This window comes from Hippocampus bargibanti, linkage group LG03, assembly GCF_051943395.1.
Source record: "Hippocampus bargibanti isolate YZ-2025 linkage group LG03, ASM5194339v1, whole genome shotgun sequence".
Taxonomy (NCBI): Eukaryota; Metazoa; Chordata; class Actinopteri; order Syngnathiformes; family Syngnathidae; genus Hippocampus; species Hippocampus bargibanti.
The window spans coordinates 2,703,774-2,730,261 of record NC_142736.1 but is presented as its reverse complement, the minus strand read 5'-3'; the positions used below and the strand labels follow the sequence as shown (position 1 = coordinate 2,730,261).

The 26,488-nt window shown below is 40.2% G+C and overlaps 1 protein-coding gene across 1 annotated transcript in view; it reads left to right on the top strand.

Moving 5' to 3' along the window:
- The first annotated feature begins 1,284 nt into the window (after positions 1 to 1,284).
- cdh8 (cadherin 8) overlaps positions 1,285 to 26,488 on the top strand; it is a 213,228-nt gene continuing 188,024 nt past the window's right edge. Inside the window, 3 exon segments of the mRNA XM_088991493.1 lie at positions 1,285 to 1,385; positions 1,481 to 1,585; positions 6,533 to 6,741. The gene's annotated coding sequence lies outside the window, so the exon portion shown is untranslated.

Below are 26,488 nucleotides of genomic sequence, written 5' to 3'. Positions count from 1 at the left end.
TGGAACCCCTGCAGGTGTGGTTATAAATATGCTTCTGATTGATCTCGTGAAGTGATGTGGTCTGTCATGCGCCGGCTAGAATTTATTTGCTCAGCTGCACTGAGTACAAGGGATTACTTGGGGCACAAATCTATCCAAATATCGATAATAACAAGACCACAATTGAACTGAGCGTTATGGACTATAAACATAAAACAAACGATAGGTATAATTATATTTAGTGGATCAAAACGAGATGTAAAGTGGTGTTTTTGACTCTCAAAATGATTTGAATGATTTTTTTTCCCTCCACGACTCTTTTTAGGATATATTGACCCATGCTATTGTCAGAGATGTTCGATCGGACACTGTGGACAAATACTCGAACTTTGTCTTTTTACTGCCGACAGGAGACGCAGCGATTCATGACAGACGCCTGTATTCTGCGGCATTCTGCCAAGCTATTTATTGAGAGTTTATGCAAATTAAAGTGATATATTAATAAAACATTGTTTTCTTGATTAAAATACCACACCTTCTGAGTTCTAATCAAGAACAGCTGTAAGCAATAAAACATTGTCTTTTCCATGAACTCATAAATTTGTAACCTGGCTAATGAGCTCTTCCTGTGAAGTAGTTTCAAGTGGAAAATTATTCCTGTGATAAAGGAGCTTCCCAAGTCCTGAATTCTGTCCAAGGCCAGATCTCCTAGATGAAGATGACAGTTTAACTTGCTGTGTCTGTTGACCTCAGATTGAACCCAGGTTGCCTGTGCTTCAATTGTGTATTCGAGTCACACATGTTGACTAAGCATATAACAGCATGAAACTTTTAAATATGATAACTTCTTATTCTGTCTAATCTCTATCAGGATGATAAACTATGTTGATCTTGGTTTCACTGTCAACGATTGGCCATTGGATATCATTTGAAGTTAATGTCATTGTGATGTGGTATGCTTTGGATCATGTTGACCTTGGTTGACTACAGTTTTGCCACCCCCCCCCCAAAAAAAAAAAAAAAAAAATCCAGTCCATCCACCCAACCTTCCCCGTTTTTTTATAGCTGGGAAATGGAGGCAAAATAAGCGCTATTTTTAGAAACATTCCGAAGGGATAGAACCTCGAAAAGAACCATCAACACAGTAGCCATGTTACACATCCTCAAAAGCATCATCGAGGAGTGGAAATATGACACCCGTACATGTGACAGACACACACTCACTGCGAGGAATGTTCACACTGAGTAATTATGCGCTGTGTTTGGCTGCCTCTAGGGCGGTGGTGGAGGAGGTAGACGATGGTGTTTGGTGTTGATGGGGCGGTAGGATCCCTTGGATGCCAGGGTGAAAATTACACAGCCTCTTCGGTGGGTTTGGGGAGCCAGCAGACCTCATCAAGCAGCAGGTGAGCACTTTGGTGGTTTTTTTTTTTGCATCTCCTCCTCTTCAACTTGTATAAATAGCACAGTGTCACATCTCATTTGCTGCGTCGTTTTTCAGAACAACTCCTCGGAGATGCCGATGTCCAATGCCGTCTAATGGACAGAGGATGGTCAAAGATCCCCAGAGAGAGGACATTCATCAGGCCGGTCCCCAGCACAACTGGTGACAGTCTTTTTTAATTTTATTATTACTATTATTATTATTTGTATTAGATTTTTTTTGCATTTTACACATTTGGTTCGAAAACGATACAGTACAATACAATACATATTGATTTATATAGCGCTTTAACAACAGCTGAAGCTGCAACAAAGTGCTTAACATGGACAGGTATCATATACAGGAAATAAAGCAGTGACAAAAATAGTAGAAAGCTCCAGGAACTAAAACCAAGATCAAGTTGGAATCATGCTGAGTCGAATGCCAAAGAGTATACGTGAGTCTTGAGATGGGTTTTAAAGATGGGCACTGAGGGGGCTTGCCAAATGTTCAGGGCAGGTCATTCCAGAGAGTCGGACCAGCAACGGAAAAGGCTCAATCCCATCTGAGCCTCTGATTAGTTTTTGGCATATCTAAAAATATCTGGTCAGCAGACCTGAGGCGTCGGGAAGATGCGTAGAGGGTGATGAGGCCATTTAAAGATTTGAAGACAAATAAGAACTTGAAAAGAACTATAAAATGTATAGGGAGCCAGTGAACGGACTCCTGCTCTGACATCCGTTCACTGGCTCCCGATACATTTTATAGTTCTTTTCAAGTTCTTATTTGTCTTCAAATGCTATATGCTCCCTCTTATGAGTACCAGTCAAGAGGCAAGTCACAGCATTCTGGACCAGCTGGAGACGCGTCATGGAGGATTGGCTGACTCCAAAATAAAGCGCATTACAGTAATCGAGCCGGGATGTGACAAAGGCATGAATTATTGCTTCAAGGAGCTCATAAGAAAGGAGAGGGTTTATTTTAGCCAGCTGCCTAACGTGATCAAAACTGGATTTAATATATGGATCAATAGTCCGCGAGGCCATTTAAAGATTTGAAGACAAATAATAAGATCTTGAAACAAACTCTAAAATACAGTAAAGTCTCGTTATATCGATATCTGATATATCGATAGTCCCGGTTATATCGATACTATTTCTATGCACGCACGGAGAAAATTACATGCAAACAAGGTTGGATATATCGATAGTCCCGGTTATATCGATATTTTTTCGGACTCCCTTGAATATCGATATAACGAGACTTTACTGTATATAAGGAGCCAGTAAAGGGATGCCACAGTAGGAGTTACATGCTCCCTCTTCCGAGTACCAGTGCCGATGACGAATAATTGAATTGTATTTCCACAATTGAACAATTGTGGAAAATGTTGGTATGAACTCAAAATTTTAGGTTAAGAGGCATTGATAACATTTCTAGATGTGCAATTCATCAAGGGATTTGATGTTTCGCTAACATCAAAATTGGTTGCTGTCTCTCGTGCAGGCAACGTGGAATCAGTTCCCACTCAGTGAACACGTAAATGTGGGTGTGTTAACATTATATATATTGCTGTATATATCCATCCATCTTCCAGGCCGCTTTATCTTACACTAGGCGGGGGACAGCCAATTGGTTGCCAGCCAATCGCTAGGCACACCGAGACAAACTATTTGGGTATAAGTTTGTTTCTCCTGATAACAGCCCCTACTTTACACAATACAAACCAATAATTCACACTCCAAAAGAGTCCACTGTTCATGCTCTGCTGAGTCATGATGAGGACAAAAGCAGGACAGCGAGTCAATCCCAGCCAATCCTTTTAACCTCAACTCGCTCTTACAATAGCGCCAGCCTTCATCGCGGCTTTGACCCGACAATGGAAAACTGTCACAAACTAAGTTCTCCCCACTCGTCACTTTCTTTCCGCCGCCCTAAAAAGTCCCGATCAATCGAGCTGACTCTCCACTTTTCCTTCGCCGTCCAGGAGTCTTAGCGTGCCATTGTAAGTCCATTTATCAGCGTCGCGCTACAAAATATCGGCCTTCGGTGACGCACGCAGGTGAATAGGGGTCGATGTGGTCAGATCGGCAGTCTCCAGCGTTCACCGTAGAAGGAATTCACCCTTGCTTGACAACTTTAATTTGATTTTGACAGGTCTTGTCTTTTTGAGAATTATTTTTTGTGTGTGATAATATTAGCATCTCAATAAAAAGGTTTCTTCAGCCGTCATCTGATGTAAGAAGTCTTAGACTATCTTACCTATCTGACCTTCTTTAAATTTCTATTCCCTCTCGTTGCCTCAGATCCTCTTCCTCCCTCCATCTCTGTATGCCCCCCCGTGCTCTTCTCAGCACGATCGGGGACAGGGCTTTCAGCTGCTCTGCCCCCAAATTCTGAAACTCACTTCCTCCTAGCATTCGTAACATCGATTCTCTTCCCACTTTCAAATCCCGTCTCAAAACCCACCGATTTAAAATCACATTTTCTGTGTAGCTCTCTCTCTTGTTTCTATTTATAACTGTAGTTTATTTATTGTATTCTATTTTTGATTGTATTTTATTTATTATAGTACATATACTTGTCTGTGACTGTAAAGTGTCCTTGAGAGCTTTGAAAGGCACTTCCAATGAAATGTATTATTATTAGACACTTAGCCTACGTGGTAATGAACTAAGAAGGCTAAGAAGTCTTAGATCATTACCACGTAGGCTTACTCATGCTTATCACGACAGGACAGTCATAGAACATAATAAATCAGGACAAAAGAAGTAATCAGATTAGCTTCAGGGAATAGTCCTCTGCTCCCCCCGAACCATAGATCAGGGACCTATCAAAAGAGGGGTCTGGCACCGCCACCTCTGGACATTAGGGATGTTGTCACAGATGTTCGATCGGACACTGTGGACGAAGACTCAGAACCAGAAAGATTGTCTTTACTGCCGGCAGGAGACGCAGCCATTCATTACAGACGCCCAAATTCTGCAGCCCTCTGCCAAGCTATTTATTGAGAGTATATGCAAATTTAGGTGATACATTAGTAAAACGTAGTTTTCTTTATTAGAATACCACGCCCCTGGAACGTTCTGAGCATTCTTGTTTGTTTTTGCATTACTACATTACGTCACTTTATATACGTCACTACCTCACTTTACATACGTCACTACCTCACTTTCTAGATGACACTACATCACTTTGCATTCAGAAATTACACATATTGTCTGTTGTCAATTGTAGGTCTTTTTAGCCACGTTATAAGTGCCTTGCATGCCTTGCACGCTGGGTCCGAGAGGACATTAATTTCATCTGTGCTGTATGTCATGCATATTAACATATTTGACAATAAAGCTGACTTTGACTTTTGACTTGACTTTGATGAACAGCTGGAAGCAGTAAAACATTGTCTCTTCAATGAACTGATGAATTTGTAACCTGGCTAATGAGCTCTTCCCGTGAAAGAGTTTCAAGTCCTAAATTGCTTCGGTGATAAAGGAGTATCCCAAGTCCTAAATTCTGTCCAAGGCCGGATCTCCTAAATGAAGATGACCGTTTGAGAGGCTGTGTCTGTTGACCTCAGATTGACCCCAGGTTGTCTGTGCTTCAATTGTGTTTCGAGTCACACATGTTGACTAAGCATACAACAGCATGAACCTTTTAAAGACGATAACTTCTTATTCTCTATCAGATATATATAGGGCCAGAGTTATATATAGGGCCAGAGTTAAGAGTCAAAGAAGTTCAGATGACGACTGAAGAAACCTTTTCATCAAAGGACCACTCCCGTACGACTGAGAGCTTACACAGACATATTCGCATCTCAATTTTACAATCCGGACAAGATTTTTACGCACCTGTTTTGATCAGCAAATTCATTGTATCTTGCCATGTCACCGCGAGGTAATTCATCACGAGCCAGTTGGATGGGCGGCAGAGCACATACAAGTTAGTGGAGCTCGTCTCTCCACATTGACGGCGGGTGTCTGATTCGCTTTCATCGACTTGATGTCACGTCCAACGAGAACGTGTTTTACGCCGATGGATTGTTGCGAGACAAGCTCCATTGACAAAACCGCCGAGGCCCGACTTGGCTGACCCCCCCCCGTCACTCAGGACAAAACCTCCATTTGGCTTCAAAGTATTTAAAGTGACAAAAACACCCAGTGCACGGTCTTAACCTTCACACATTTCTTTCTGATTAAATTACACGTTTCAGTGGATTGGAATGGCTGCCCGGTTTGATGTGACAGGGCTGTTTCAAAGGGAACGGTATTCATTTCAGGAGGTGCCAGAGAACGGCCTTTGGTATAATTTAGTCTCAGACTTGTCCAAAACAATGGTTTTACTCATCAGGAATTACAAGTTAAAAGACGTTTAGCACTGTTACAGTATGTGACTGTGATTATTTTGCTCTGTATAAAACAAGATGGCTCGAACACAGGAAGATTGTCTTTTACTGCCGGCAGGGGACGCAGCCATGATTAGAATCCCACGCCCCTGGAACGTTCTGAGCGTGAATAGCTGTAACCAAATAAAACATTGTCTCTTCCATGAACTGATTAATTTGTAAACTGGCTAATGAGCTCTTCGTGTGAGGGAGTTTACTACTCCTCTCCTTTTAGTATCTTCAGAATTTTTGGTTTCATTCCCTATTCTTTTCTTTTGACATTTGTTAAAAGACCACTGAGGGTAACCACAGTAAGTGAGTGCTCTCCTGACATGTTTTGACTCCTTTTCTCTACCTTCGACGCTAGGTGGTATTACCGCCATGTCTGGACAGTAGGGATATATATAGGGCCAAAACTACCAGCAAAAATTTTTAGTTCGCTGACGAAGCCTCTTGGATAAGAAGCGAAACGTCCGTCACCTTCAAACGAGTACCGATGACAGCTAAAGAAACCTTCTCATCGATGGACCACAACAATGTGTATTCATAAACAAGTTTTTGCAGTTTTTTCCTCCCGGTTTGGTGACTAAATACTCAGAAAAAGCCAAAGAAAAAGTAAATCCTTATCTAATAACACGGCCGCATGGGCACCTGCTATGGAATTGGTGCCTCCAATGCAGAATGTTCTCTAATTAATGAAACAACGTGATTAATCACGTCCCGCCTTCCTCTCGCTTGCTCGCCAGCTGTCATCATCGATTATCGGCGCGATAAATGGCCACTCAGGAGATGGCAGGAGTGTGGGATGGAGTGTGATGCATTGATGAAGAGTGATGACGGCGCCAAACATGGGACATGACAGTGGAAACGTGCTGGAGATTGGATGCCAAAACTTTCACAAGCACATCATCAATTATTGGGAATAGAATGACCTGCGTTTGTGGCACGCCCAGCCGTAAGTACCGTTCGCCTTCTGATTGGATGGTGGTGGTAGTGGTGGTGGGCGAGGGGGTCTGTAAAATTGTAAAACCACTCACATAAAAAAAAAACGATAAAATTCAGACCTCAAAGAGATTTCCTGTATTTTCCGCACTAAAAGCGTTTCATTTTCTTAAAAGCTCGCAACGCACCTTTCAAATCCGATGCACCTTGTGTATGGGAATTATGGTAATATTTCGATCCCAAAATGGCTGCTTTGCGAAAGACATGCTTACAGTGTTAAAACTTAAGGCGGTCGGTTAGGCAGGTGAACCCGAATAATTATTCAATGCCATTCCGGGTTGAGTGAACGCTGGCACGTGTGGCTGCCCCTGCTCACCCACAGAAAAACATATCCCCATGACTGTAAAGTGACCTTGAGAGTTTTGAAAGGCGCTTATAAATGAAATGTATTATTATTATTATTATTATTATTATTATTATTATTATTATTATTATTATTGGCTATCTATTAACTAGCTAGCTTTCTATCTATTTGAGTTACTTCCGGGTTGAGTGAACGCCCACAGAAAAACTTATTCCCATGACTGTGAAGTGACCTTGAGAGTTTTGAAAGGCGCTTGTAAATGAAATGTATTATTATTATTATTATCTATTGGCTATCTATTAGCTAGCGAGCTTTCTATCTATTTGAGTTACTTCCGGGTTGAGTGAAAAATGGCGTGTGTCTGCTGCTGCTCAGCCACAGAAAAACCTAACCCCATGACTGTAAAGTGACCTTGAGAGTTTTGAAAAGCGCTGATAAATGAAATGTATTATCATTATTGTTATTCCCGACGTCTATATATATATATATGTTTATTTTAATACCAATATATTCTCCAGATAAATACCCAGCGGATAAATGTAAATATAGCATAATAACTACTAGCTGTAGCTAGCTAGCTATCAGCTATATAATAGCTCTAGCTAGTTATCTTTTAGCTAACTATTAGCTCTAGCTAGCTATTTATTAGCTATCAATTTGCTATCTAGCTGGCTTTCTCTCTATTTGAGTTACTTCCGGGTTGAGTGAACGCTGCTCACCCACAGAAAAACTGTGATTGTAAAGTGACCTTGAGAGTTTTGAAAGGCGCTTAGAAATGAAATGTATTATTATTATTATTATTATTATATACTTTTTTTATAACAACTAACACCTTAGCAACTAACTGCAGTTACTTCACAGAGTCACGAATGGGAATTGTGTTTACAGCTCAAAGTGATACATTTTTGCATTTGCGTCTGGGGGGGGGGGGGAGGAGTTACATCCCATTCCGAGTACATGAACAATAACAATTGAGGAATGTCTGTGAAAGGTCTCAGTCGTACAGGAATGGTCCATCGATGAAAAAGGTTTCTTCATCCGTCATCCATACTTCTTTGAAGGTCTCGGACGTTTCGCTTCTTATCCAAGAAGAATCCTTATAAGAAGCGAAGCGTCCGACAGATGACTGCCGTAGAAACCTTTTCACCAATAGAGTAAGTACAGAGATTGTGAAGTTGGAAATTCGGTCACTGGTTTTGATTTTGTATGCGTTATCTGGCGCTAAAACATTACCAGTATGTCAAAACAAAAACAAAAAAACACACACCCACAACTAAATATTTTTAGATGAGTGTGTTGTCGACAAGGAATATCACATAACCACAGACACGAGTCCTCCGCGGTTTCCCCCTTCAATCACGTCCACAGGGCACCGTACTCCTCACAGGAGATGATTTAAAGCACGTCTGCCGCTTTATCGGGACGCTCTTGAGCCTCCGAGCTTACAAACGTTCCTTCCTGCAAGGTCAAAACGTGACAAGGTGCAAACCCCCCTCCACCCCCTACCGGAGTGCCTCTCACTTTTAGCCACCTAGCTCATATCTCCACACTCTATCTGAATCAGCGGTGCGTTTCAAAGCAGGTTATTTACGACAGCTCGCCTTTTATTTACCTGTAATTTCTTTTAAGTGCAGCATAAATTTCTTTCATACGTGGAGTCCCCTTCCCCTAACACACATAACGGCAGTCTTGACTTTGGCCCGCTGCCTGGGTCACTATATTACTCCGCCATTTTAATCATGTGCTGTTATTTCAACCTCATTATTCTTGTCATGTCTGCTAAAATCTTGCTTAACACGGAAAGGGTCAGCGGTTGATGCCTGTAATGATTGTAAGGAATTGAAGTCGATCGGCTAGTGACGACGGTGCAAAGTAAAGGAGGGAATTTGAAAAGGAAAGCCTGTCGGAGGCTAACGGAATAATACATGCTGATATATATAGCTAGCTAGATAGCTATTGAGTGGATCAGACACCCACACTGGTTTCTCGCTATCTAGCTAGCTATCATGCTAGGGGATCAGACGTCCACACCGGTTTCTAGCTGGTTTATAGCTATCTCGCTAGCATTCTAGCTAGCTACCTAGCTAGCAACCTAGATAGCTATCTAGCTCAGGGATGAGACATCCACACTGGTTTCTAACTGCTAGCTAATAGCTAGCTAGATAGCTAACTATATAGATAGGTAGGTAGGTACATAGGTAGCTAGCTAGATAGATAGATAGCAAGATAGCAAGGTAGATAGCAAAATAGCAAGAGATCAAGATAGCAAGCTAGCGAGATAGATAGAGTATACATGTTTAATGAAAGAAAATACAGTAAAGTCTCGTTATATCGATATTCAAGGGAGTCTGAAAAAATATCGATATAACCAGGACTATCGATATATCCGACCCTATTTGCATGTAATTTTCTCTGTGCGTGCATAGAAATAGTATCGATATAACCGGGACTATCGATATATCCGATATCGATATAACGAGACTTTACTGTATTTAGCATATTTAATAAAAAAAGCAATATTTAATGAACAGGGAATCTTCAATATGATCATCAAACATCAACATAATATTCCACCCATATGAAATGGCACATATAAAAAAAAAAAGATGAAACATAAAACCATCACAAATTTAGTGTCACTAATTCAACTCGTTTGTGAGATTTACCTCGAAGGAATTTGTCAAAGTACCAGCCCAAGATGGGCAAATTACACTTCAATTTCCTGCATGGGTTCTTCAGACTTTTTGCCATCCTCGTTCATATCGGAGTGCTGTCTGTATGCGTTTCCATCCAATTAGCCGTCATATTGCTTGATTGAATCCGCCCCGAGCGGACAACTGCGTCAAAGTCTTGCCGCGTTGAAAGGCCGGAAGCGTATTTCGGCGTCTCTAACGGCGAACATGTTGCAACGCATCATTACGTGCCGCAACGACGGCCAGCTGAACATAAGGTCATTGAACTCGGACAAGCGCATCGATTAGACACAAAGCCTTTTGACAAACAAGCCATTCCGTCGCTTGTCAGCATATCAATAGGATGTGCCAAGCAAGTGCTTATCAACGCTATTGATCCAATAAAATTTGGCTTGGAGCACTGGCGATGTTGAGATCTTGCTTTCCCGGTACTCGTATCACGATTTCTACGACGTTTAGAACCGGCAGCCGAGCACTCGTTCGTTCGTTCCTTCGTTTTGGGTGTTTGACTTTTCACGTGTCTTAAAAGTTGCATTTTATTTGGTATTGATTTTGTATTAATAATAATAATAATAATAATAATACATTACATTTTAAGAGCCTTTCAAAGCTCTCAAGGACACTTTACAGTCACAGACAAGCAAAGGTACTATAATAAATAAAATATAATCACAAATACAATGCAATAAATAAAATACAATTATAAATAGAAACGAGAGAGAGAGAGCTACACAGAAATAGCAATTTTAAATAGGTGGGTTTATATATTATATATTAGTTATCCATATATAATAAGTAATGTAGTTTATTCAATCCATTGTAAAAATGCAAATTGTAAAGAGCAATACATTGGGGAGACTGAACAAATTCTCAAAAAAAGACTTTATCAACATCGCGGGGATAATACTAGTGGGTCTCAATCGGCAGTACATATGCAACTAAAAGCTAGCAACCACTCATTTGACGAAAATGAGGTTAAAATCTTAGCGAAAGAAAATAGATGGTTTGTAATGGGAGTAAAAGAAGCTATTTTCATAAAACAGCAAAATCCTTCCCTTAACCGCCATGGTGGGGTGAGGTTCAATTTGGATTGTTCGTACAATAGACTGTGATATGCTTAGGCAACATAGGCTTAGTTATGCTGATGAGGTGATACCAGGGCAAATTGGGCAATCAGGCCAGTCGTCAGTCAGGACAATAGAAGGAATCAGTGGAGCCGCATGGATTAGTCCTCTGCTCCCCCCAACCTGAGAGCAGGGACCAATCATAGCAGAGTCCGGCACCGCCACGTCTGGACAGTAGGGATATATATAGGGTCGAAACTACCAGTAAGACTTTAGTTTGCTGAGGAAGCTTCTTGGATAAGAAGCGAAACGTCCGACACCTTCAAAGAAGCACAGATGACGGCTGAAAAAACCTTTTCATCGTTGGATCACTCCTGTACGACTGAGAGCTTACACAGACAAACCGAGTTACTGTTATTCAATATCAAAATAGATTTGCTTCAAAGGGCACATTGGTTTGATTGAATTTGGGTTCCGTGACAGCTCTCTCTTTGTTTAAAATGGCTCCACCTGCAAGCGGCATATTTGTTCTATTCGCTCTTCTCATCCCGAGACAGAAGCTTGTTTGGGTCCTCAAGGGCAAAGGAGTTACTTGTCGACTACGACGCAGCCTCCCGCTGGCAGGGTTGTCACATTTACTCTTGTAAAGACGAATAAAAGTACCCTTTCTCAGCTCCGACACCCTTGTTGCACGCGGACCTTTTGCTCTGCTCCCCCCCAGTAGCCTTCTGGCATTTTTTTTAAATTTATATACCCCCCCCCCCCTCCCTTAAACTCATTTTCTGGCAGGAATTTTCTGACACGGAACAAAGCTGAGGTCGACTCTGTCTGACACCTCTGCCATGGACTGTCTGCAGATGAATTGGAAGCAAGTTTCTTTTTCTCAATGCGGGCTGGGCGGGAACGGCCGAGAAGGACCTTGGAAGATAGGATGGGGAAGGGGTCTGGGGTGGGGGGGGGGATCCCTAATGGAGAACTTGGCACGGGTCCACGGTTTCTCCGCAGCCATGTAACACCTCCAGGGTTGATAGTCACCTCTAACCCGAGAGGAGACAAGTCCCACTGTTCACATTAACCGTCACAGGCTGGCAGGACCACCGCAGTCAGGCTACTTTGAGCATTTTGCTGGTGGGGAATGTCAAAACATGGACAGAATGGAAGAAACCTTTAAGAGGGATAAACGGAAGGCTTGAATGATAAGATGGGCTTGACCTGCACCTGCCCCATACCTGTCAACCGGGCGTATTTTGCCGTACAGTGTTACCTAGGTTTACAAACTTAATTGGTTCCCAGACAGCGTGTGTAGGGCGAAAAGTGTGTATCCCAAAAATTAATTTCCCATAGGAAACCATTAAAATGAGAATAATCCATTCCCAGGTTCCCATTAATCATAAAATTTTCTATGTTCTAATTTTCTTAAAACTACACAAAATATACCTTATTTTATATATAATAAATGTGATATGGTTTTATAATTAAAGAAATAAACTGTACAGTACAATAAAGTCATTTTATTTACCTTTGTGATGGTTGTTGATGGCTTGATGGAATGGAGTGTCTGGTTTCATTACCATTAAATACTTGAATGTAACCTTCTTTCATCATCTTGAGGAATGATCCCTTGTAGGTGCTTTCTCTGTGATAATTTTGTGTAGTTCCTCATCAATTGTGTTCTGTTTAGCTGGTTTGATAGCTTTTTGCATCAAGTGTACAGATGGCTTGCGAGGGTTATTCGTGGAGCCTGATTGATGGGATATTTTAACCTTGCAGGCTTGAACTATCAAAGTTGAAACTAAATGTCCAAATGCCATTGTTTTCTATCCATTTTATCACTCTCTCTCTCTGTCGTCTGCCTGTCTCTTTCATGTTTAACCCCCCGCCAACGACACATCACTCATTGTGGCAGCTCCGTGTGTATCGCGAAAAATAGTTTGTATGCCAAGGTAAAATTTTCGTAAATGTAACGTTTGTAAACCGAAAAGTTCGTAATCCAAGGGGTTCGAAAACCGAGGTATCACTGTATTGGCCATTTGTGTACCTTTTAGGCTATTTTTGTACTTTTTTATTGCCATGTACAGTACTTATGTGTACCTAAGAGTCAATTCTGTTGTGGGCTACATCACAAAAATGAAAAACCCTATGAGAACAAAAACTTTTGTGAGAGAGTAACTCAATGGATAAGGGCACATTCGGTAGATAATAGATATTGTCAGATAAAAATAGTTTTATGTCAAGCAGTTAAGAAAATACACCACGGCTGCAGTGTCGGTTAAGATATCCGTAACATAATAATTTGTCACCATGAATGTCTCCCACCACAATTTCAAACAAGTATAAAACAACCAGATAAATACATCTCCTGTACTTGGAACCACTCGGTTTTTTTCAACACCGCACACTCATGAAACCTTGGCTACTTTCGACAGGTTTTTGTGGAGTGTGACTGTCAGATGTCTGGTTGACAAGACTGATTATTACGACTCTCTTTTCTGTCTCCGAAAGGATAAAGTGGCTTTGGGAGGGTTTTGCTTCCTTCACGTAACACACCGTAATACTTTTTCACCAAACACGCCCTCTTCATCCCTATCCTCTCCTTTCTCTCTATCTTTCGTTCTTTCCTTCTTCCTTCCTTTCTCTCTTTCTCTCTCTCACACGATAAAGGAAAGTGGAGCAGGTTTTGTTGATGACTTAAGGGATGGGAGACACACCGGGGCTCCTAATGCACCTCGTATTTAAATAATCCCCGGGTCTCCTCTCTCCTTCTTGTGCCTTTGTTCACTTTGAAAAAGTTAGCAGCAGTACAGCTTGTAACTGCTAGTTTGGGGGAAAGGGAGGTAACTGGGTGAAGGAGTGTGGTAAAACAAACAAACAAAGAACTAGGAATCTTATCGAGTACAGTCTAGGTTGAAATTCTATGCCAGAAGTAGCACAGAAATGATCAGCCATTCATTTTTGAATGGTCGGTTAGTCTCTCGGTCGGTCTCTCGGTGGGTCGGTCCCTCTGAGTTTCGGTCTCTTGGTCTTTCGGTCTCTCTATCAATTAATCCATCCATCGACGAGATAGCCGAAGCGTGTTGTTGGCTAGCGCAATGCTAACCAACTTCCTTCTGGCGTATTGCTGAACTTTATCACATGTGCATCCGACCCAGCAAAGCTCTTTTGACCGTATAGAACTGGTGGAATATCAGGTTTGGTCTCCTTCTCTACATACAAACTTAGCAGCTGTATATCTTGTAACTGCTAGTTTGGGGGAAATGAGGTAACTGGGTGAAGGAGTGTGGTAAAACAAACAAACAAACAAACAAACAAACAAACAAACAAACAACTAAGAATCTTATCAAGTCCAGTCCAGGTTGAAATTTGATTTCAGAAGAAGCACAGAAGTGATCAGCCATTTATTTTCGAATGGTCGGTCGGTCGGTGTCTTGGTTGGTCGGTAGGTCGGTCTCTCTGTGGGTCGGTCTCTCTGTGGGTCGGTCTCTTGGTGGGTCGCTCTCTCGTTCGGTCGGTGTCTTGGTCGGTCCCTCGGTCTCTACATCCATCCATCCATCCATCCATCCATCCATCCATCCATCCATCCATCCATCTATCCACCAAGCTAGCCGAAGGTTGTTGTTTGCTATCTCAATGCTAAACAACCCTCAAATTCCTCCTGGAATCGAAAATATCCGAACATTATATTTAACAAGTTTTGTGTTTCTCATACAAACTTTCTTGTATGCCGTAAAAATGTGCAAAAATCGGACAGAATACGGCAAAATACGTCCATTTGACAGGTATGGTTATGTGGAAAGGCTGCAATGCAGAGACTTATGTCAAAGTAAGTAGGTAGGCAGTCCAGTACATCCAGAAGTAGGTATTTAGGTTGGTACTCTAAAGATCTTGGGACCGAAGTTTGCTTATATGGAAAGTTGAGCTATTGCCTAGGTCATAAAATAGGTTGTTACGACTACTATAGTATTTTGGTAACACACACATATGTCAGCTTGTCAATCACTTATGTCGGACAATTGGCAGGTGGGTTTGTCATTGTAAAAGGTAGACTCGGAAGTTGATTAAACGAGAAAGTGGTTATCTAGTCTAATCGCACTGAAACTAAAGGCGAGAATAAAGTATCTTGACCGCAGACTCCTTATGCCAACTTGTGATGACACCACTCCAAATCAGTCGAGTTCATGCTTTGACTGTAAAAATTGGTTGTTTTTCATCAAAATGGAATCTTTTAGATGGGGAAACTGCAGTTTTGTCACAGTCACTTTTCTTACCCGGGTGACCACTTTTTGTGCGATTATGCGAAACGGCGCAACATGGCTATCGCAGGATTGGCAGAAAGGTGTGTGCATGTGTATCTGAAGAGAGAGAGTGAGAGTGTGAGAGAGATAGAGTCTGTTCAGTCTTTAGCGCGACTAGCTTTGGAGCGTTTTTTTGCCATTGTAATCTGATAGTATCCCTCTGCATTGAATTATTAAACTCTCCACTATGGGTGAATGCACCTCATTATAGCCTCCCCCCTTCTCTCTTCCTCCCTCTTCATGACTGCTCACTGATAAGGATGACTGATCATTCCAGGGCTTCATTTCTAGTTGCTCTCTCGCACCTTGATCAGACTGGATACGATTCACACGTATACATTGTAATTACTGCCGCGACCTGCAGTCAAAGCTCAATCTGTTTATCTGTCTATCTGTCTGTCTATCGGTCTATCAGTCTATTGGTCTGTCAGTCTGTCGGTCCGTCTGTCTGTCTGTCCGTTCATCAGTCCGGTCGGTCTCTCGGTCAGTCGGTAGGTCTCCCGGTCTGTCAGTCTTCCAGTCTGTCGGTCTCCCGCTCTGTTGGTCTCTCGATCGGTCAGTCGGTCGGTCTCCCGGTCTGTCGGTTTCCCACTCTGTCGGTTTCCCACTCTGTCTCTCTCCCGGTGTGTCGGTCTCCCGGTCTCCCGCTGTGTCGGTCTCTCGGTCAGTCTCTCGGTCTCCCGCTTTGTCGGTCTCCCGCTCTGTCAGTCTCCTCTTGTGTTGGTGTTCCGCTCTGTCGGTTTCGTACTCTGTCGGTTTCGTACTCTGTCGGTCTCCCGTTGTTCGGTCTCTCGGTCCATCCATCCATCCATCCATCCATCCATCCATCCATCCATCCATCCATCCATCCATCCACCGAGCTAACCGAAGCTTGTTATTAGGTAGCGCAATGCGAACCAACCCTCAACTTCCTTCTGGCGTATTACTCCATTTTATCACGGGTGCATCCGGCCCTGCAAAGGTTCTTTTGACTGCATAGGACTGGTTGAATATCAGTTTTGGTCTCCTTATCTACAAAGCTTTCCGATCTTAAGTCCTTTTGTGATCTTCCATCTGTTGTTTTTTTCAGCAGCATCCACTAAAAGCAGATCTTTGGGTTTTTATGTACCTTTTCTTGCCATGTGCAGTACTTATTTGTACCTTGGAGTCAACCCTGTGGTGAATTATACAGTATATGACTAAAATGTAAATATTAAGAGCCAACATTAACTTTGACAGTAACGTTTTTTGTTGTCATCCGAGAAAATATGAGGAGGTGGCAGGCATTGACAGACAGAGCACGGTCTCTTTAGCAACTGGCTGTAAAGGCGACACCCACCCCAAGTTAGCAATCCTCGCGTTGCCACCCGACAGCCAGTTATCGGAAGCGGCGGCTGGTCATGGCTTAGCGCTGTGATTAAATCCGCACGCATCGGGCCTGATTAAACACCACTTTGGGGCCGTGTTTCCGTGCTTGGCTGAGCCAAATGTTGGAGTTTTGAAATATAGTTTTCGACTCGGGATTTGACTGATTCAAATGCAATTAAGGCTCACAAATAGCATTTTCATAGAGTTGACTAAACATCACCCGAGGTGATTGGTATCTGTTTCTAATTATCTATAAAGCGGCGGTAAAAGTGTTGAAATGAGAAGATGAACGGCTTGTTTTTGAACAGAGGAGTGACTCAATACAGCAGCTGGAGAGGCGTGAATGGTCGTAATATTCACACGCCTCAATCGATGCCCGGCAAAATTAATATTGCGGAGTAAATCTTTCATTTTCTTGATTGATCGCCATCATTAGGAGCATTGATCGGCCGGCGAGGAAAACGGCAAGGGGGCATCTGCTACTATGCTTGGAGTAAGAATAAGAGGAACAATGTGTCTCCTTACCCACCCTTGACTTGTCTTTCTTCCCCGTAACAAGATTGGTGTCCCAAGTGCCCACTCCACCTTATATTTCCTTATTGTATTCCTTCACCATGGCTACCTTGTGATAAAACAGATTTCTGAGCTTATTATAGTACGGACGCAGCTCTTAATTAACTCATTCACTGCCATTTATGAATTTATTCGAGAATTGAAAATATGACGAAAAGCGCCATTCCCGAATTTATTCAGGTTTTTTTTTCATGCTTGGGTGCCGATAAAGCGCTGGCCATGGCCTCTGGCAATGTTTTTTCCCCTTCCACAAGGGGCAGCATTTCCCTTTTTGCCATGTTAGAGCTTTGTTCCAGCTTCAACTGTTATTAAAGCGCTATATAAACCGATATGTGTGTATTGCATTGTACTTTGGACATCTGCCCTCATTTCAAGGTCATATAACTCAAGACCCGTATAATTTAGGAATTAACTTTTTTCTGATGAAAGAACAGGTTTCTTAAGCTTTATGTAGTCCTAAAACTCAATATTCTGTGGGTTCTGGAATTTGAGTGATAATGACAAAAACCCTGGACACATTTTTACACATGTGGCAATGAATGAGTTAAAGTACTATATTATTAAACATTCAACAATTACACATTTATCGAATCTCAATGTAGCATTTTAAACCATGAACCACTGTCCGGTTCAAAGGTTCTTTATACATTTAAAGCTAACCATAACCTTGCAACCCCATACTTATCTGACCTTCTTCAAATTTCTATTCCTTCTCGTTCCCTCCCTACACTTCTGTGTGCCCTCCCTGCCCTTCTCAGCACGATGGGGGACAGAGCTTTCAGCTGATCTGCCCCCAAACTCTGGAACTTACTTACTTCCAACATTTGTAACATCGATTCTCTTCCCACCTTCAAGTCCCATTTCAAAACCCACCTATTTAAAATTGCCTTTTCTATGTAGCTCTTTCTCTTGTTTCTATTTATAATTGTATTTTATTTATTGTATTCTATTTTATGATTGTATTTTATTTATTATAGTACCTATGCTTGTCTGTGCCTGTAAAGTGCCCTTGTGAGCTTTGAAAGGTGTTTAAAATGTCATTTATTATTATTATTATTATTATTATTATTATTATTATTATTATTATTATTATTATTGTTGTTGTTGTTATTATTGTTGTTGTTGTTATTAGTATTATTATTATTAGTAGCAGTAGTATGATTATGATGATGATTATTACTGTTGGCGTTATTATTATTATTATTGTGATTATTATTATTATTGTTGGTATTATTCTTATTATTATTGTTGTTGTTGTTATTATTAGTATTATAATTATTATTAGTAGTAGCAGTAGTAGGATTATGATTATGATGATGATTATTGTTATTATTATTATTTTTGTGATTATTATTATTATTTTTATTATTATTATTATTATTATTATTATTATTGTTGTTGTTGTTATTAGTATTATTATTATTATTAGTAGCAGTAGTATGATTATGATGATGATGATTATTGTTGGCGTTATTATTATTATTATTGTGATTATTATTATTATTGTTGGTATTATTCTTATTATTATTGTTGTTGTTGTTATTAGTATTATAATTATTATTAGTAGTAGCAGTAGTAGGATTATGATTATGATGATGATTATTGTTGTTATTATTATTATTATTATTATTATTATTATTATTATTATTGTGATTATTATTATTATTATTTTTGGTATTATTGTTATTATTATTATTATTGTGATTATTATTATTATTTTTGGTATTATTATTATTATTATTATTATTGTTGTTGTTATTATTAGTATTATAATTATTATTAGTAGTAGCAGTAGTAGGATTATGATTATGATGATGATTATTGTTATTATTATTATTTTTGTGATTATTATTATTATTTTTGGTATTATTATTATTATTATTATTATTATTATTATTATTATTATTATTATTATTATTATTATTATTATTGAAGGTTCAGAGGCAGGTAAACAACTATTACCTAACCATATTTACCCTACTTCCATTGTTTCCCAACCAACTTTTTAACTACTGAGCAATTAACCTACTATAACCTTTACGTTCCTTGTTTACCTCGGGTATGGCTGCGGCTGCTCCTGCATTTAACAGCAATAATGAGAGGATCCGGTACATATATAGATGTTGGGGAGAAATTTGCAGGCGTCAAGGGAACATCCAAGCACTCGTCCTTGGATGTGAAACATGCGTATGAAAATGTAGGGGGGGAAAAAGCTCCGAGATTCAAACAAAGTCTTCAAGGTTAATTTACTCTTAACTCTTATTAAGTGTTAAGTCTGCGGGGGCTTCATTAGGGTGACATGTAAGGTGCGGCTGTGGGCCAGATTAACCTTGCGCAGCAGGGATGGAAAGGGAGATGTGGTGGGAAATGGTGGCGGGGGTGGTAAACTTGTGTTCCATCTCTCCCACAGTGAGGGTGAGTCACCGCAGGAAGGCTAGTACTTTGGTAAACATATGTGCCTGGCGAGGCAGTAAATAAGGACAAAGAGGCGGATCGGAGAGATGAGGGTTCGACGGCGAATAACGTCGTCGATATATGCGTGCTACGCAAACGCGCTCTAATATCACAGACCTTCAACACGTGCCGGATAAAAGACCGTAATCATTGCACCTTTTCAGCAGTACGAATATGCCAGCACCGTTTTTGATTGGGAGGATTGGTACTGCCATTTGACTGTCATCGCTGCTCAGCTCTAGGGCGATTGTGCTTTTTTTTTTTCGCTCCTGTAATGGGCAGCATTTTCACAGCCCCGCTTTGTTCAGCGGAAAGGTCGGTGATGTTGGACGAGTCTGCGGTGATGCGTATGTGGAACTGTCGCGGCTTGTAATTGAAGCGGATTTACGTAGGGACAGGTGATGTGAGACAATCTCTTTTCGTTAATGGATGCTAAAGCTTACAGTATTAGTATTAGTATTAGTATTAGTATTAGTATTAGTATGAGTGTGAGTAGTATTAGTATTAGTATTAGTATTAGTATTGGAATTAGTATTAATATTAGTATTAGTATTGGTGTTGGTGTTGGTATTGGTATTGGAATTTGTATTAGTGTTAGTGTTAGTGTTAGTGTTAGTAGTATTAGTATTGGTATTGGTATTGGTATTGGTATTTGTATTGGTATTAGTATTAGTATTAGTGTGAGTGTGAGTGTGAGTAGTATTAGTATTAGTATTAGTATTAGTATTAATATTAATATTAGTATTAGTATGAGTATGAGTGTGAGTGTGAGTAGTATTAGTATTAGTATTAGTATTAGTATTAGTATTGGTGTTGGTGTTGGTGTTGGTATTGGTATTGGAATTTGTATTAGTATTAGTGTTAGTGTTAGTAGTGTTAGTATTGGTATTGGTCTTGGTATTGGTATTGGTATTGGTATTTGTATTGGTATTGGTATTAGTATTAGTATTAGTATTAGTATTAGTATTAGTATTAGTATTAGTATTAGTATTTGTTTTAGTATTGTTATTGTTATTGTTATTGTTATTATTATTATTATTATTATTATTATTACCATTACTATTAATATTACTATTACTATTAACATTACTAGTAGAAGTATTAGTAGTAGTATACATATGTGTCATTTGAAAAGTACATGGACATACTATAGCTTAAAAAAATGATTTAAAGCACAAAGACAAATACATTTCTGTCCTGGACTTATAGTGTAAATCCAGCCTTGCTAGCAACGGATCGGCAAAAAATAAAAAAATAAAATAACCTTGGCTACGTCAGAAATTTTTAAGGACATGAGAATTTTGGGTGTTGAATGAATGAATTTGGTGAAATTTCATCATAGACATTTATCTTTATGAGTTTTTATAGGCAACTATAATTTCTTCAGGTCCAATTAAAAATCTACTGACGACACACAAGCTTGACATTAAAAAAAAAAAAATCCATAGCCCCGAAGAGCGATATATTAATGACTAACGGCCTTGACCTTTTACCGTCATCTCTTTCCCTTTGCTGAGCTGAGTTAAATCCCAACACTTTTCCCCAGGATTTCTATAAACTGGAGAAATGCCGCAACGCTTGACGATGAAATATGACTTGCGCGGGGGTGATAAATAAAACAAAACAGTGCATAAGAACCTTTAGCAATGGCACTCTGGCATCAATCCTCCAGTGACGGCTGCCAAAAAACAACACCTTCACCTTTCTCAAAAAAAAGGAGCTGATGCTTGAAAATGTCAACTTAAATCCACACTAATGCCTTTCGGGAATATCGGCAGATTTGGGAGCAGCTCACGATCAGATTAGCGTGTCACCCATACGCACCGTGATACAGAGGGACCTTGGTTTACGAACTTGATTGGTTCCGAGACAGAGTGTGTAAGGTGAAAAGTGTGTATCCCAAAAAATAATTTCTCATCGGAAACCATTAAAATGAGAATAATCCGTTCCCAGGTCCCCATAAAACATAATTTTCTACTTTGTAATTTACTAAGCCTTCACAAAATATACCTTATTTTATGTATAATAAATGTGCTATCGTATTGTGATTAAAGAAATAAACTGTACTACACAATAAAGTCATTTTATTTACCTTTGTGATGGTCGTTAATGGCTTGATGGAAGGAGTTTCCTCAGCATTAAACACTTAATGAGGAACATAACCTTCTTCTTTCACCATCTTGAGAGATGATCCCTTGTAGGTGCCTTCTCTGTGATAATTGTATGTAGTTCCTCATCAATTGTGATCTGTTTCGCTGTGTTGATAGCTTTTTGCATTAAGCGGACAGATGACTTGTGCGGGTTATTTGTAGAGCCTGATTGATGGGATATTTTAACCTTCCAGTCTACACTCTGCTTTTGAATTATCAAAGTTGAAACAAGTCTAAATTTCACCGTTTTCGATCCATTTCCTAACCTTTTTTATGTTTTTTCTTTTATTTTTTCACTTTTGTTTTTTGGTTTAAAACTCTGTCATCTCCCTTTCGTGTGTGTGTGTGTGTGTCTGTGTGTTTACCCCACCCCCCCTCACGGCGGGGTCCTTGACCAATCACGTGGCTTTAACCAAAGACGGTATTTTGTGTTTTGGACAACGGCCTCACTCTCTCTCTGTCTGTAACCCCCCCCCCCCTCACTGCTGCGTTCTTGACCAATCACGTGGCTTTAACCGAAGACTGGAGGCGGAGAATAGAGGACAAAAACAGTGGCCACCATTTTCTTGTTAGGAGAACGGGTTCGTTCGCGAACGACACGTCACTCATTGTGGCAGCTACGTGTGTATCCCGAAAAATAATTCGTATGCAAAGGTATAATTTTGTTTGTTTGTTTTTATTTTTTGTTGCTTAACTTGACTAACTCCCAAAAACCCTGTAAAATTATGTGAATAACGAATTACTCATGTAAAAAAACACTGTCTCTCTGACTCTGGTCTCATGATCAGCTGTTACTAATTTTCTTTTCATATTAATAATGCTATCATACCAACTCGTCTGTGTATACTCAGTCATACAGGAATTGTCCATCGATGAAAAGGTTTCTTCAGGCGTCATCTGTACTTCTTTGAAGGTGTCGGACGTTTCGCTTCTTATCCAAGGACTTCTTATCCGAGGACATTTTACATCACTAGTATAGTATACATCTGATGTTGCTCACAGTGGTTCTGAGTGTGCTCAGGGAGCTTGTGTGTCTGCTCAGACACATGAAAAATTTGAGGGAAGATTGTAAGTGACCCCGTCTTGGTTCATGAGAAAAAGCAAGGATTTTTTGTTCATGCGTCTTAGTGCATGTACATTCAACATGCACTTTTGCCTTGTCATAAAAGGTCTAATTGACCCGCCCGCTGCGGCAGGAACAGGATTGATGTCCCGGAGAGAGCTGCTGCTTCTGACTTTCAAGGCTAAATGCTTCAAGGTATTCATGCCCTCGATTCTTTTCAGTCACGATTCCTGCATCCTGTTTTCTTCTTTTTCCTCATGGGACCGCCATTTCTTTTTTGTCTCCTGCTTCAGCCCTGGTATCAGATTCAAGGCCTAGAAAAGGAGGCGGGGGGGGCAGATGAGACCCCGAACCTCCACACAATATTTTAGGCTTGGAAGTTCTTTTTGTTTCATTATATATATTTGGCTACATATAGGGATGCCTCACAATGATGAAATACACTATGAATCCCTGTACGACGATTAAAGTTCTCGAACCATCCGTGGCTAGCCTTGAAATCATCAATGGATGCCGAACTTCCAGGTTGCCTCTTGACGATATCCGAGTGAATTTGCTGTGCTTTCTCTGCGATAATTTTACCTAGTTCCTCATCAATTGTTTAGCTGGGTTGATAGCATTTTGCATCAAGCGTACAGATGGCTTGTGCAGGTTATTTTTGGAGCCTGATTGAGGGGATATTTTACCCTTGCAGTCTACACTGTTGAAGTTGAAACAAGTCCAAATTTCACTGTGTTTTCTATCCATTTTCTCACTCTCTCTCTCTGTCGTCTGCCTATCTATTTTTATTTGCAGCTATGTGTTTTTCTGAGTCAATTCTGACTCAAAAAGTCATTTCGAATCAGAATGTCATCTTTTTCTTCTGTCAAACATAAAATACTTTCATTTTCTTGGCAATAGCGTACGATTTTAGTCAGATCGGCTTGTCCCTTTCAAGTAAAAGTTCATCCTGTGACCCGCCGATAACAAAGAGCGTAAGAGCCGAGCCAGCCTGTTCCATTTCTCAGCGGGCTTTTATTGGATGTGTTGCGAGGTGCCGCCTCTGCTTTTGAATGTCACTTTTGTTTATTGATTTTCAAATCTGCAGGGAGAAATATTCCACCGGGCCAAAAAGGCAGAGCCAGAGCGACCGATCTGTGACATTCCGCCACCTTCTCGTAAGGGCTGGGCGGGAATATAAAAGCAAGTTTGGTATTCCTGAGAAGAAAGGTCAGCATCAAAGTGCTGTTTAAGATGGAGCGCAGGGCACACGGCGAGAGCAAAGAAAGCCCAAAACAAAGTGCCTTGTCAGTCAGCGTGTACATTTTTGGATCAATCGATGACGAAACATCGATGTGTGTTTTGCATGCCGCTGGCACTGCTAATCAAATCCGTGCGTGCTTCTCGCTTATTGATTGATTTATTTATTTTTTTACCCGGGCCCTAATTTGCCGCTTGAGATCAGGCCGGCGGGCTCCTGTCCTCTTCATTTTCCCGCTCGTCTTGTCGCGGCAAACGTCTTCATGCCTCCGGGCGGCGTATCGAGCGAGGGCGAGGCGGCGCGGGCAAATTGCTTAGCGGAGTATTGGCTGTGGTTAGATATGATGAATAACGTGCCGCAAGAGGCCGTGAGCCCCGTATAAAGGCGATTAAAGATTCGCTGGCGTTTTTACGGGTGTGTGTGTGGCGGCCAGTTTGGGGCTTGGTTGTATCTAGGGTGCTTTTTTACAGAATCTACACTAAATATGTTGGTGATAAAAATGTTTTCCAACTGATTTAACTCTCCCTGGTTATGAAGATTATGATGATGATTATTATTATTTTGATTATTATTATTTTATCAGAATCAGAATTTAAATGTACAAATTAACATTTTGTCGATCAGATACGACAAGGGTGTTGTACATACGCTCCCCAACTTACGAACGAGATACGTGCCGAATTGTTGTTCGTAAGGTGAAATCGTTCGTAAGTTAATTTAGTGCTATATTTTGTATGGGAAATATGTTTAAGGCTTGTAAAGGTATGTGTAAGGTTAATATAAGTATGTTTAAGGCTTGTATAAGTAACCTGAACAGACGCTCCCCATCTTATGAACGAGATACGTTCCGGCCGGTCGTTTGTATGGTGAATTAGTTCGTAAGTCGATTCAATGCTATATTTTGTATGGAATATATGTTTAAGGCTTATATAAGTATATGTAAGGTTTATATAAGTATGTTTCAGGCTTGCATAATTAACCTGTACAGATGCTCCCCAACTTACGAACAAGATACGTTCAGAACGGTCGTTCCTAAGCTGAATTTGTTCATAAGTTGTTTCAATGCTATATTTTGTATGGAATGCATGTTTATGGCTTATATAAGAATGTTTAAGGCTTGTATAAGTAACCTGAACAGACGCTCCCCAACTTATGAACGAGATACGTTCCGGCCGGTCGTTTGTAAGGTGAATTAGTTCGTAAGTCGATTCAATGCTATATTTTCTATGGAATGTATGTTTAAGGCTTATATAAGTATATGTAAGGTTTATATAAGTATGTTTCAGGCTTGCATAATTAACCTGTACAGATGCTCCCCAACTTACGAACGAGATACGTTCAGAACGGTCGTGCCTAAGCTGAATTTGTTCATAAGTTGTTTCAATGCTGTATTTTGTATGGAATGCATGTTTACGGCTTATATAAGAATGTTTAAGGCTTGTATAAGTAACCTGTACAGACACTCCCCAAATTCCGAATGATATACGTTCCAAACGGTCGTTCGTAAGGTGAAATCGTTCGTAAATTGATTCAGTGCTATATACAGTAAAGTCTTGTTATATCGATATCGGATATATCGATAGTCCCGGTTATATCGATACTATTTCTATGCACGCACGGAGAAAATTACATGCAAACAGGGTCGGATATATCGATAGTCCCGGTTATATCGATATTTTTTCGGACTCCCTTGAATATCGATATAACGAGACTTTACTGTATTTTGTATGGAAAATATGTTTAGGGCTTATATAAGTATGTTTAAGGTTTATTTAAGTATGTTTAAGGCTTGCATAAGTAGCCTGTATTGGTTTATACTGAAAAGTGAAGGCGGGAGTACACGCCGAAACATGTAAGGTAATTGAACACCTAAAAACGCCACTGTCTTAGGAAAAGAATCTGTTGTAATTTAAAAAGTGAACATTTAATAAAATACATGTTTTTTACAGACATGTAAATGTACTATCCGCATATGTACATATGTTACTATACAATTGCCTTCGTATGTGTTCATAACTCGAATGTTCGTAAGTAGGGGAGAATCTGTATCTGGAAAAAAAAAACTGAGTAATCACAGAGTGGAAAAAACATCAAGTACATTTTTGGGAGTAGGAATATTTACAATCAATTCATCATTCAAACGTGAATTGATTTTGAATTGCTCTGATTTCTCTGAAAAGGAAAAAAAAAATCCCATTACGCCACTTATGAAAAGATCAGAAGCGCGTGAATCATTTGCAAGTAAAAGGCAGCAATCAAGCCATTAAGCCAATGACATGTTTTTAATGGTTTTACATGCTTAATTACAAGCAAAGGACGAGCAGGCTCCGTACTGAGCGTGACTCAGTGACAAGCGCATCATCAGGAAGGAAAAATGCACTTATTAGTCAGTCTGTGGCTGAACCTGATGATGTCTTCAGACATTGGCCCGACAAATTAGCGACATGGTGAGCTTCCATCCATAATTTGGTATATCGACATGGTATCGTTCCAACTAGTACAGTGATACCTTGGCTTACA